Source organism: Schistocerca cancellata, chromosome 3 (assembly GCF_023864275.1).
Source record: "Schistocerca cancellata isolate TAMUIC-IGC-003103 chromosome 3, iqSchCanc2.1, whole genome shotgun sequence".
Taxonomy (NCBI): domain Eukaryota; kingdom Metazoa; phylum Arthropoda; class Insecta; order Orthoptera; family Acrididae; genus Schistocerca; species Schistocerca cancellata.
In genome coordinates, this window is record NC_064628.1 from 171,443,946 (window position 1) to 171,457,919 (window position 13,974).

Genomic DNA, 13,974 nt, shown 5'->3' on the forward strand with positions numbered 1-13,974 from the left:
AATCCTAGATATAATAAATATGGCTCTAAAGATGCTTGTTGGTTGCTGAAAAAAACTGTTTTTCTGGAAGAAAATTGGAAATTTGTGGTAAGATCTTATGGGACCAAACTACTGAGGTCACAGGTTCCTAAGCTTAACCATTACTTAATCTAACTTAAAACTAAATTACGCTAAGAACAACACACACACCCATGCTCGAGGGAGGACTCGAACCTCCGACGAGGGGAGCCGTGCGAACCGTGGCAAGGCGCCCTAGACAGCGCGGCTACCCCGCGTGGCTGGTTTTGGAGTTTTTTTTTTGTTTGTTTACCATTCACAACATGTTTCGGGCCCATCCCATCGTCTGGTGACCTAACAGCAATTAAAATTTGGGATTACAAACTCTTCCTCTAATACAAATGCAAGGTTCACAAACGTACAAAAATAATAAAAAATGAAGAAGTGAAAATAGGTGAAAATATACACAACATATGCAATTAAATAAACGCAAGAGGCAGTTTTAAATGCTGTACATCAAGAAATGCCTATGGTACATCAGGTGCAATAACTTGCTACTCGCATAGAGAGAAACGAAATGTACCAGACATGCAGTTAACGCGCGCTGTGGCCGATAGAGGGCACCTTGGGCTGACAGTGCCAGGTGGTGGAGCCGCCAGTGTCATAAAGAAATTTAAGAGGCTCCGGAACGCCCTATACTTGCAATGTTAAAATAACGCTTATAAATTACATCTTTCCTCACAAAGTATTTGAGGTAGGAAGTTGAACTTTTTACAGATTATTTATTGGAATATGGGCTACAACTTAACACAGGGATTTTACAAAATTTTAGTTCAGTTATTAAAGATGATTTTTTTTTCAATTGTAATGAAAATTCACAACATTTTTGCAATTTTTTATTTATATATTCAAAAATATACAGTTTTTTGGAAAAAGGCTGTGTTAAATTATGCAGAAGGTACTGTGCAACATTTACTGAAAGTTCGAAACAAATATGTTTGGAAGATCCTTAGAAAACATGTAATTAGTATGAGAAAATAAAAGTTTTGGGAATCGAGCGACAAAGATTGGATTAACTTTTTAGTGCATTCCAGGTCCATAGGATGGATTATCTTCATCCTCTGCAAACTCCTCCTCCAGCTTCCTCTTGTTCCTCCTCCTGTTTACTCTTGCTTGTATTTCTAGACTCTTTACAGCCCTGTCTGCAGCCCGAAGGCGTTCCTTGTCTAAAGCAAGCATCTTCATTCCCATATTCCTAAATACCTTGCACCTTACAATGTTGCCATCATTGAAAGTCGCAACAGCAACTTTACTTTTACTCATTATTATACTTCAGCAAAACAGAGACTCAAGAAACAGAATTAATTACGAATATTTTCGAGATAACGACAGAGTAAATAAACATGAAACAATCGAAAATCACACCAGCGATATATATTGAACCATCACAGGTTAGCCACAACACATACTTTATCTCACATCACTAAAATGTACCTGATGAACACGGACGTTAATAATAACACCATTTGACAGCAGTTTAACAGCGCCACAGTGGGTCACGCCCATGTAGAACACATTTCAAAAAAATTTTTAAAAAGAGCTGTAGTCTTCGGAATTGAATAAATTATATATCTATTAAAAGGTAATAGTCTGCAGATTCAGAAAACGCAAAAAAGTAAAAATTGAACTTTTCATGATTTTGAGCCTTTCCGGAGCCCCTTAATATAAGTTGTTTGGTGTTGTAAACAATGTTCGAAAAGGGCACAGGATTTTTGCTTCTAATTGGCAAGTGAAGACATTATCAAAAATTTGAAAACATCAATCTCTTGTTCCACTGATCTACTCATTAAGTAATCGGTCATGGAAGCGCCGTCTGTGTATGAAAATTTCTAGTCTTCCAAGATACCCTGATTTCTGGCAGGTCACGAGACAATGGACTGGGCCGGAAACATGTTGTGAATGTGGAAATAAAATCTACAAAACCAGCTACCAGGTTTTCAGAAACCAAAAAGCATTTTTAGAATCATTTTTATTATATTTGTCATGGATGCCCACTTCTATCAGGAATTTCAGTCTTAAATTAATCCTGGATATGACGGGATGGAGGATCAGATGTGGTGCGGGTTGGGTTGGGTACACGGTACGAGATCTAGAGAAGGACAGGTAGGTGAACATTTCCAGCTGGATCTAGGAGTTCTACTGTGGCGCGCCTCAAGAGGTTGGCGAGACAGTAATGGCATTAGGGGTGGTATCTGTGTCAGGACGGGTGTTGACGGGACCGTGGATATCGTGGCCATTGTGGATGTTGATAAATTGAAGCTATCGCCGATTTTAGGCGCGTGTACGGTATAGAAAGTTAAGATGGACGGCGAGTATGTATATGGTAAAGTTTTGGTCTACGTACGCCAGTAAATCATTAGGAATGGGATGGTTAAGATGGATGTAGGTAGTGGCAAGAGTTAATGTAAATCTTGGGAGAAAGATGCTGTGGATGAGGTACTCGGTTGGATCAGTGAGGAGCGGTTGGGGAGTACAGGGGATATTTCGGAGATAGGCGAGTGGGCGATCCTTCATGGGCAATAGGATGGGGATTATCAGAGCTCTGTACGATGTAAGGAGACGAGCAGAGGGACTAATGGGGTTAGAGAAAGGTTTCGTGGAGGAGAAGGGCTTCGATGTCATGTTCTTGGAGGGTACGGGTAAGAAGATGTTTGTTAAAACGAAGGGGATGGATAATTTGGTACAGGATATCGTATGTCTGCTGCGCCATTTTCAGTAAAACAAGAAGTTTGAGAGGTAGGTTAGATTAGTGTTTAGAGACGATCAAAAACGAAATGGGTTTTATTTTGGGAATATATGTCGTAGATATTGAGATAAAAGATGGTGTGAGTGGCGAGGGTTGTTTGTTGTAGGATGTGGGGTCTTTCAAAGGGATGTATGTTTTTCAGGATTAATGTTGTGAAATGTGTTATATCTCCAACGGTGGGTGGAGGTCGAAGGGAGTTGTTTATGTAGAATTGTTGATCAACTGTGAATATAGGGATGGTGAGTTCAGATGGTCATCATATTGGGGACATCCTGGCATCTACAAGCTTGAGGTGCTTCTACAGGATGATTCCTGCGATAAATGAAGGCCCATATTTTATAAATGTGTCAGCGGTGTCGGGTGATTCTGAAAGACTCATATTAAGAAGTGAAGTCCATTATCACTTTGGATGCAGAGTACCTTGCGCACATTGATTCCCGGTTGTGAGTTGAGTTCACTTTCGACCTCTTCGTCGTTGTACTCTACGTTGATCTTCTTCAGCACTGCTGAGAATGTGAGGGGTCGGCGTGAAGATTGGGGTTGTTTAGGTGGGTGGTTTGCAAGAGTTGTAATTGCAGCATTTCCACCAAAAGAAGGAATAATTCGAAGGAAATGAGAAAGAGGATCGTTAGTTTTAATGATGGTGGAAACCCTCCTAGAAATAAGTTGTTCGATTTGCATTGCAGGTATGTAGCGCTGAATGTAAGTTAGGAGTGTCTTTGGAGCCGCTCGGGATTTGCCGAGCGGTCTGGGGCGCTGCAGTCATGGACTGTGCAACTGAACGTGGCGGAGGTTCGAGTCCTCCCTCGGGCATGGGTGTGTGTGTGTTTGTACTTAGGATAATTTAGGTTAAGTAGTGTGTAAGCTTAGGGATTGATGACCTTAGCAGTTAAGTCCCATAAGATTCACACAGATTTTTGATTTTTGAGTGTCTTTGGATTGAGAAGTTTGGGATCACATCTGCTGAGCAGACAGGAAGACGAATGCACTAGGTGATGCTGTTCTGGGATGATTTCAACCTACATGTCGTCAGTATCTGGGATATGTAGCTGGTCCTTTTAGTTTCACCATCACGATCATTGGTGCTCGGCCTTTTGTTAGTTTTAATGACAGTTTTTGGCTGGATGTGTAAGGGAGGTTATGGGATGACAGGGGGCGCGAAAATACACCTTTCTCCCCTATTCAAGCCTCGCTGGCACATTCCTGGTGTACCCATGCGCGTGCACTTCTGCTGCAAGTGTCAGTGCACTGCGCCGCTGCCCCCCCCCCCCCCCCCCCCCCGCCCACGTGGTCAAACCTCGTCTCACCTCATCGGTAACAGATCTATCTTCAAACGGTAAAATCGAAGGATGAACAGACTATGCAGAGCACGTAATTTTTCTGTGATGATATTCATGTATTTCCGCCGATTCACTGATGATGCAGCTTTTAAAGATTAGCAAGTAGGCAATAATTTTTGTTTCATGGTCTTCCATCAAATATCAAGGAGAAGTACAGTGTCCGGTAGTAGAGGACTTGCTGACCTGGACGAGGCGAGTATGCTGCTGATGCTACAAGCTGTGTTCCTGATAAGTGCTCATTGTTTGCCGTATACAGTGTGTCCCAGTGTCCCACTAGACATGGTCAATAGTCACGGGTATGACCGAACAATCACTCGAAGCAAAAAAGTGTAGTAAACCGGGCTTTAAAACGCATACTTATGAGCTATGAGCACTGGTTCAGTAGAAGAGATGAATTTTGCAGTACAAAAATGAACAAATACTCATAGTTCTCAAGGTGAGCATTTTAGAGCCCACGTTCAAAGCTTGCCGTAAAAGAGATTTGTTTCACATTATCGAAGATGAAGAAGTACTCATAGCTCTTATGGTATGCATTTTAAAGCCCATGTTTACTAGACTTTTTTACTTCAAGTGTTCGTTTCTATCAATCACCTGTATCCTGACTATTCCTCCTGGTACACCCTTTGACAACCGTCGCACGCGCCCAGGATGCAATAAATGCCAGCATTGCCTCACTCTACGTTGTCTTTGAAAGATCCCGCCGGCAAAACCTGATGATGGGACTATAACGTCATGAAATTACTCTTGAGTGATAAATAATTCGGAGGCAGATTTTGCGGTTTAAGTCATTTTAAATTAACGAATACCTTTTTCCGGAGTCAAGCAGTGTTTACCGATGCGGCCGTTTGTTTATGTATCCGATTAATTTCTTGTGTCTGATTTACAACGAATGGTAACATCCTTGCATGAATGGAAGATATCTACTGCATTAGAACGCCAAGAAAAATATTTCTGAGGTGGGAAACATTACCTGCGATAACCGGTTTCTTTTGTGGAAACTGGGGCTACATCCGAGATAATATACGAGAGATACGCCTCATAACATTTTTGCTGCCTGTACAGTTGTATTCTTGAGGCAAGGAACATAAGACACGAGCTATTAGAGTGCAGACGGGGATACCATCAAAAGTAATGACTACTGCTATCGGAAATTACCATCTCCTGCAGCCTCGTTGTCCTTAACTACTTCCTTTTTCTAGCCAAAAACGTTACGTCTGAGCATAAAAGGAAAATTCTGTATTCTCAACAGGTGTAATTATACGCAATGGGATGATGAGCAAGGAATTACATTTCAACAAAAAAAATTGTGCAACAGTCTGCGTACTACGACGCTCAAAGCTTCTCGAATTTTGAGACCGCTGTTCATGTGCAGTGACATTATTTTTCTTACCGGATTGTGGTGCAGGCCTGTGTAATACAACAGCGTAGCGTTAAAGAAACTTCGATTGGTTAGAACAGGCTCTGTTCGACAGTATGTATCTCTGCTAAATACAGGCTACGGTGGAGAACCGAAGAATTGACGATGTATCCCTTATATTTCATTTTGTCATATTTAATTTAGTGCTGATGAAATCCATACAGATATATCCGTTCTGTCATGTAAGTAGCAGCTTCTATGAGCTTTTTTGCTACGTGACTGATCTGCAGCAGGATTTTGGAACATATAATGTGTCCGAACGTTATTAATTACCTCGAAGAACTAATTTATTGACAAATAGCCAACATGGATTCAGAAAACATCATTCTTGTGAAACTCAGCTAGCTGTTTGTTCTAACGAATAATGAGTGCTACCGACAGGGGACTTCAAACTGATTCCACCTTTTTAAATTTCCAGAACGCTTTTGACACCATTCCTAATAAGTGACATCCAATATAACTGAGTACCTATGTGGAGTTTCATATCAATTGTACGACTGCATTCGTGATTTTCTGTCAGAAAGGTACAGTTCGAGGCCCTCTACTGTCCTTGATATACATAAACGATTTAGGAGACAATCTGAGCAGCCCTCTTAGATTGTTCGCATATGATGCTGTCATTTACGGTCTCGTAAAGTCATCAGGTGATCAAAACCAATTGTGAGTTATCCACACGAGTACTAAAGGGTATCCGCTAAATCTCGGCTACACTGCAAGTCACACAAAACTGAAGGCTGTGAATTCAACTAAATACTTAGGGGATTACAGTTACGAATAACTTAAATTGGAAGAATAACACAGATAATAGTGTGGCGAAAGGAAACCAAACACTGCAATTTATTGGCGGACACTTAGAAAATGTAACAGGTTTCCTAAAGACACTCCTTACACTACGCACATCCGCCCTCTCCTGAAGCACTGCAGTGCGGTGTGAGATCCGCAAGAGATAGGATTGACGGAGGGTATGGAAAAAGTCCAAAGAAGGGCAGCTCGTTTTGCATTGTCGCAAAATAGAAGAGAGAGTGCCACGGATATGATATATTTACTAGGATAGCAATCATTAACACAAAGACGTTTTCCGTTGCGGCAGGATTTTCTTATGAGATTTCAGTCACCAGTTTTGTCCTCCGAGAGTGAAAATATTTTGTTGGCGCCCACCTACAGAGGGAGAAATGACCATCGTAACAAAATAAGAGAAATTAGAGCCTGAACGGATATATTTAAATGTTGGGTTTTCCCACGCGCTGTTCGAGAGTGGAACGATAGAGAAATGTAACTAGTCTGAAGGTTCTTCGATGAACCCTCTGCCCGGCACTTCATTGTGAATTGCAGAGCAATCATGCATATGCACATATGGATGTATGTATTCGACAGAAGGATACATTGTGAAGTTCAGTCGAATTAGTCACGAGATACCGTAGTATTAGAATCGTTTTGCTTAGGCGTTGTCGAAGAGTGTTAATAATGATAGAAACTTTATTATTAAATATACGTATGTGCTTGTTTTTATTTTGTCAATCTGCTTCAGTCCCACTCTGATCGTTCGTAGGCCATATGCACCACATGAATACAACTACACAGACTGACAAAAAAAGGGAAACACCGAGAAAGGAAGGAGGGAACAGAATGTAACTTCACGTGTTGAGAGGGTAGTATGTGATGCTACTTAAGTGATTACGAAACATAGTCAAATGTACAAAGAAACTTACAGTATGAGCCCACTTACCAGTATCACGTTGCATCTCCTCCAGCCTGGACGCATGCTCCGATTCAGTAGGGAAAGGCGTCATACAGCTGTCGAATCTTCTCCTGAAGCAAGAAGGGTACAACTGTTGTAACTGGTCTTTGGTATCCTGGGTAATGGTACTGGGACGGAGTTGACGTCCGAGCTCGCCCCGCTCAAGTTCTATTTTGGATAGGTCTGGAAACTTGCTGCGTACAGGAGTACCTCAGGATCACGCAGAAAGTTCATAGAGATAAATCCCTTTCCTGAACGACCATTGCCCTGTTGCAAAATGTTACAACGATATTGTCACATGAGAGACAATATGAGGACACAGGATTTCCATGAGATAGTGTTGTGCTACCACAGTCTCTTCAGTCACTTTATGAGTTGAAGTCATACCCAATGGTTCCCAACCTCGTGACGCTAGCAGTAACTCCTATGAGCCTCTGCAAATCATCCTACGTCGAAGCTCTACTCACCGATGATGGTCATCCAGGCTACTGTAGAACGGTGATTCATCGTCGAAGAAAATGCAGCGCCATTCATCAGCAGTCCATGTTTCCCGATCGCAGCACCACTCCATTTGCAGCCGTTTGTGCTGTGATATTAACGGTGTGGCTGTAATTTCCCTGTCCGGCTGCTGCTAGTCCTCAACCAATATTATGGAATCACACAGAATGTTGCAGGGAATCCATGACTTGTTCTCAGATGCCAGGTGCGGATCCGATGGGCTTATGGTATGCTTCGTACACAACACAGCGATCTTTCCTTGTGGGGGGTCAGACAAGTTCGATCGGGACCTTGATGACAAGTATGCGTGCCCCCACATTCCAACACTGGACCACCCGCAAGACTACACTGGACTTGCGTTGTTTTGGAAGGCGACAGGCGACAACGAGATACCGTTCTGACAGCAATCACTTTAACCAATAAACGTTCCACTTGATTACCTGGCCCATGCATCTACTAAACTGATTTTGTCCCTTGTCTGTGTTTGCTGTTGATAGGCTGCATTAGAGGTTATCACATGTATCAGAATCCAAATGAACTTGAATGCTGAAATAATATTAATGAAATGGCGGCCCTGTTATTATTTTAGTCAGCTGTTGGTGGGTGATTAATATATGAAAACGGGATTATCTTTTATAAAAGATACAGCACAAGATTGATTATAAAATAGGACAAAAGGATACATGTTAAGCGAGATGACAAACATAAAACATGATCTGATGGCAGCACAATTATATATGGAACAGTTAACACTCCCCTGGGTGGCGGCTGGTAGGCAAAGACTACGGTTTGTCTGACTGAACTATTTGCTCTGGCTCAAGACTTGGATAACGCAATCGGAAATTATCTAACACTGAAAAGACTATGATGGATTTATTCCACACAGAGGTTATACTACGTTGGTGAAGCTGAGAACAATAGACAAGATTGTGATCCTGTTTGCCCTAACAAGTCGGAACAGCAATACAATACCCCCATACTCATGGGGCGCTGTCTCAGGTGACGGTTGTGGTTCCAATGTCTGCAGAGCAGTATGTGTGGTGCCTGTAATTTCCTATCTCGGCCACGAAATACGCAAAGTCTGTCTGTTGGACAGATAGCAATTACTCTCTAATGGAGCCCTGAAATCGCAGTGTGTTCCAGCGCGTGACATTCTCGTTTGCAGGTTATACCATGGACCAATTTGACTCACTTAGCCAGTCGCGGTGGCCGAGCGGTTCTAGGCACTTCAGTACGGAACCGCGCGACTGCTACGGTCACAGGTTCGAATTCTGCCTCGGGCATGGATGTGTGTGATGTCCTTAGGTCAGTTAGGTTTAAGTAGTTCTAAGTTCTAGGGGACTGATGACCTCAGATGTTTAGTCCCATAGTGCTCAGAGCCATTTGAACCATTTTGACTCACTTATATGACAGTGTGCACAAGGAGATCAAACATGAAAGCGGCAGACCTGTCATGAATAAGGTTGCCCTTGGCACAGCGAGATGTCCGAGATAACTGAGGTCTAAACTGTTTGTACGGGTAAGTCCTCACCACAGGCTCCATAGCCAAGACCAGTGCTAGTGCGAAGTGGCACTCAGGACAAGCGTTCCAAGTGCACTCCACTCATAACAAAAGTCAAAACCAGAATCCTCTTCAGACCGGAGTCTGAATCAGTAGACCCACTCCAGACTGGAGTCTGAATCGGAAGACGACTCCAGACGAGAGTCTGACTCGGAAGACCCACTTTTCTGCTGCTTAGGTTCCGTCAAACATTGGTAAACTCCACAAAAGCAATCCCGCAACCGCCCCCACAAGGGTTTATTACCAATTACAAGACTCACAAGTTCCATGCCTCCTCTCTAACTCGTCTGCTCTACTCATTGTCCAGTCCTAATGAAAGCTAACAATATTCTTCTTTTTTCAGGAGAAGCAGCCAATCCTAGACTCGCAAATTCCCGCACGGAGAGGAGGAGATGTTGTGCTTCAGACTTGTTTTTTCTCACAGTCACTTTAGGTACCGTGTTTTCGAGTTTCCATATAGTTCTAAAGTGAACAACAAATTTAATCATGGAGATCATAATCTGGACAGCCTGAACGTTACTACATGTCGGCCTAGGGTCCCAGTTAATCTAAAAGAAGTGCTTTTGTGTCCCAACATAGATCATTTCAGAGCCACCACAAATGTTGCTTTCCTTCAAAAACTCTTTTTAGAGGCCTGAGGCTTCCCAAAAAACTCTGCAGGCTGAGGGACGACACCACCTGACGGCTCCACGGAGCACCCTATGCCCCTGCAGTGGCAACAGGCGCCTAACAAGTGGGTCCAGTTAGGCCGTTTTTCGCCTCTTCAAGCGAACACATTGTCTGCACACCAGTGTGCGAAATTCTTGGGCCCAACGTTCTGACCCCAGTAAGTGCCTCGAGATGTTCCTTTCCCTAACAGCTGCATGTGGCTTTAAACCCTAAACGCCCACTGTAAGATTTACTGCTAAATGGCTAAAATGCACGCTTGTTCTCAACTCTAGAAAAATACTACTCGAAGGAGAGCCCCCATAAATATTCCGCACGGTTCCATCCTTGACTACTCATGCTGATAACTTCCTATCATACATATGATGCTTTGTGTGAAAAATCAACATTAAATTGTACCCTTGAATATGGAGAAAAGTGAGAGAGTGACTGGCCCTCTCTCACACTGTCACATCAGAACGCCTCATTAATCTCCAAATTTCACAATTCGACCAATCTGCCAAATGGAGATCCATGATGATGTACCTTTCAAATTCTGTCAGATGCTGATAACGCTGACTCACATGAGTATGGGGCGTCTCCATGTCCTTCACAGTGACCACTCAACGTCCGACTCCACTATGTCTCTTGTATACCCTACAAGGCTTAGTAAAATCATTAAACTTGTTGCGGCCACCGTTCTGCCTAACACGGAGAATTGTAACTCTAATCATTCACACACCAATGGGGTGTACATCTGTGAAGTTACGTCGACTCCAGACTATGTAATCTAGGTGGTTCAGGTTTTTGTCAGGCATCGTATTTGATACAGAACACAGTAGCAACTTTAGATTATTTTTCTGGAGTTCTTACATTAATAGAAGCATAGTTGTGTTAAACTATTTTAGGTACCTTGGTACGCTTTTAATCGGACGATAATTAATATATATCCAGAATTAATCATAACTTTTCAGAAATGATGATTGTGTTTACTGCATGAAAAATATCCATACTCCATCATCATGTCTTCATTAGGACTTTGTGCTCAATTTAAATAAAGGCATCGACAGTTAACGAAGCTCTAAAAGTGCAACTTCCTAGTTAGGTTAGACACGTCCATGAACAGACTGCTCTTTATAACAGTACTATGTTTATACTTAAAACTAAATGCATCATACCGTTTCACTGCTCATCAAGATGCACCTAATATAAATGCATGGACAACTTATTGTATCCTCATAATTTAAATTACAATATAATTCGAATCATATTTATACCTATATATGTTATAATTATACTGTAATTGAATTTTTAAATCATAACTTTCTACATGTGTGTGTGTGTGTGTGTGTGTGTGTGTGTGTGCGTGTGTGTTTGTGTGAGTAGACATCACTTTATTTTATCTCCTTAAGAAAGTAGATTGCTGCAAAGTTTGATTGAATACTTTGAACTAATTTTACCATCCTACAATTTGATACCGAGCGTAGTGACGCGTTGGGCTCACATTCAGGAGACAGTGGTTCAAATCCCCATCCGAACATCGTAAATTAGGTTTCTTATGATTTCCCTGAATCGCTCCAGACAAATGCCAGGTTGCTTCCTTTGAAAGGGAGCAGCCGTTTACCTTCCACATCATTGAAACAATCCGAGCCTGTCATCCGCCTCTAAAGACCTCAAGGAATATTAAACATAAACCTCCTTCCCTTTTTTAAACCTTTGATGACGTTGGTTTCAGTACCTAATTATAAAATTGAGCATGAGAAACTATGAATACGTGGGATACATCAGCAACATAGACGTTTTTGTTGTTATGGTCTTCAGTCCAGAGTCTGGTCTGATGCAGCACTCCATGGTACCCTATACTGTGCAAGGTTCTTCATCTCTGAGTAACTACTGCAAACTACATCTTTCTCAATTTGCTTAGTGTATTCGTCCCTTGGTCTCCCTCTACGATTTTTACCCTCCACGCTTCCCGCCAATACCAAATTGCTGAACCCTTGATGCCTCAGAACGTATCCTACTAACCGATTCCTTCTTCTGGTCAAGTTGTGCCTCAAATTCCTCTTCTCCTCAGTTCTGTTCAGTACGTCCTCGTTAGTTACGTGATCTACCCATCTAATCTTCAGCATTCTTCTGTAGCACCACTTTTCGAAAGCTATTGTCTTCTTGTCTACACCATTTATTGACCGTGTTTCACTTCCATACGTGGCTACACTCCATACAAATACTTTCAGTAAGGACTTTCTGACACTTAAAACTATACACAGAAACGCTTTCCTTGCCATTTTCAGTCTACATTTTGTATCCTTCCTACTTCGATCATAGTCAGTTATTTTCCTCCTCAAATAGCAAAACACATATCACCTGATTTAATGCGACTACATTCCATTAACACGTTTTGTTTTTGTTGATATTCATTTTATATCCTCCTTTCAAGACGCTGTACGTTCCGTTCTACTACTCTTCCAGGTCCTTTGCTGTCTCTGAGAGAATTACAGTATCATTGGCAAGGCTCAAAGTTTTTATTTCTTCTCCTTGGATTTTAATTCCTACTCCGAATTTTTCTAATGTTTCCTTCACTGCTTGCTCAATATACAGATTGAATAACATTGGGGATGGGCTACAACCCTGACTCACTCCCTTCCCAACCACCGCTTCCCTTTCATGCCCCTCGACTCTTATAACTGCTATCTGGTTTCTGTATAAGTTGTAAATGGCTTTTCGCTCAGTGTATTTGAGCCCTGCCACCTTCAGAATTTGAAAGAGAGTATTCCAGTCAACATTGTCAAAGCTTTCTATAAGTCTACAAATGATAGAAAAGTAGGTTTGCCTTTCCTTAATCTATCTTCTAAGGTAAGTCGTAGGGTCAGTATTGCCTCGCGTATTCCAATATTTCGAAGGAATCCAAACTGAGTTTCCCCGAGGTCGACTTTTACCAGGTTTTTCATTCGTCTCTACTGAATTCGTGTTAGTATTTTGCAGCCGTGGCTTATTAAATTGATCGTTCGGTAATTTTCACATCTGTCAACACCTGCTTTCTTTGGTACTGGAATTATTATATTCTTTGTGAAGTGTGAGGGTATTTCGCCTGTCTCATACATCTTGCTCACCAGATGATAGAGTTTTCTTAGGCCTGGCTCTCCCAAGGCTGTCAGTAGTTCTAATGGAATGTTGTCAACTCCCGGGGCCTTGTTTCGACTTTTGTGTTTCAGTTCTCTGTGAAACTCTTCACGCAGTATCATATCTCCTATTTCATCTTCATCTACATTCTCTTCCATTTCTGTAATATTGTCCTCAAGAACATCGCCCTTGTATAGACCCTCTATATACTCCTTCCACCTTTCTGCTTTCCCTTCTTTGCTGAGTCCCGGTTTCTCACATGAAATCTTGATATTCATACAGGTAGCTCTCTTTTCTCCAAAGGTCTCTTTAATTTTTCTGTAGGCTGTATCTATCTTACCCCTAGTGATATATGCCTCGATATCTTTATATTAGTCCTGAGCCATAGCTGCTTAGCCATTTAGCACTTCCTGTCGATTTCATTTTTGAGACGTTTGTATTCCTTTTTGCCCGCATTTTTAAATTTTCTCCCTTCACCAGTTAAATTCAATATCTCTTCTGTTACCCAAGGATTTCTGCTAGCCTTCGTCTTTTTATCTACTTTGCCTTCACTATTTCATCTCTCAATGCTACCCATTCTTCTTCTAGTGTATTTCTTTCCTCCGTTCTTGACAATCGTTCCCTGAGGCTCCCTCTGAAATTCTCTACAACCTCTGGTTCTTCACAGTTTATACACGTCCCATCTCCTTAAAATGCCACCTTTTTGCAGTTTCTTAAGTTTTGTTCAACAGTTCATATCAATGAAATGTTGTCAGAGTCCACATCTGCCCCTGGATACGTCTTACAATTTAAAACCTGTTTCCTAAATACATAATAAACTGCAAAGTATTCAGTATTATTTCTCCACTGAGG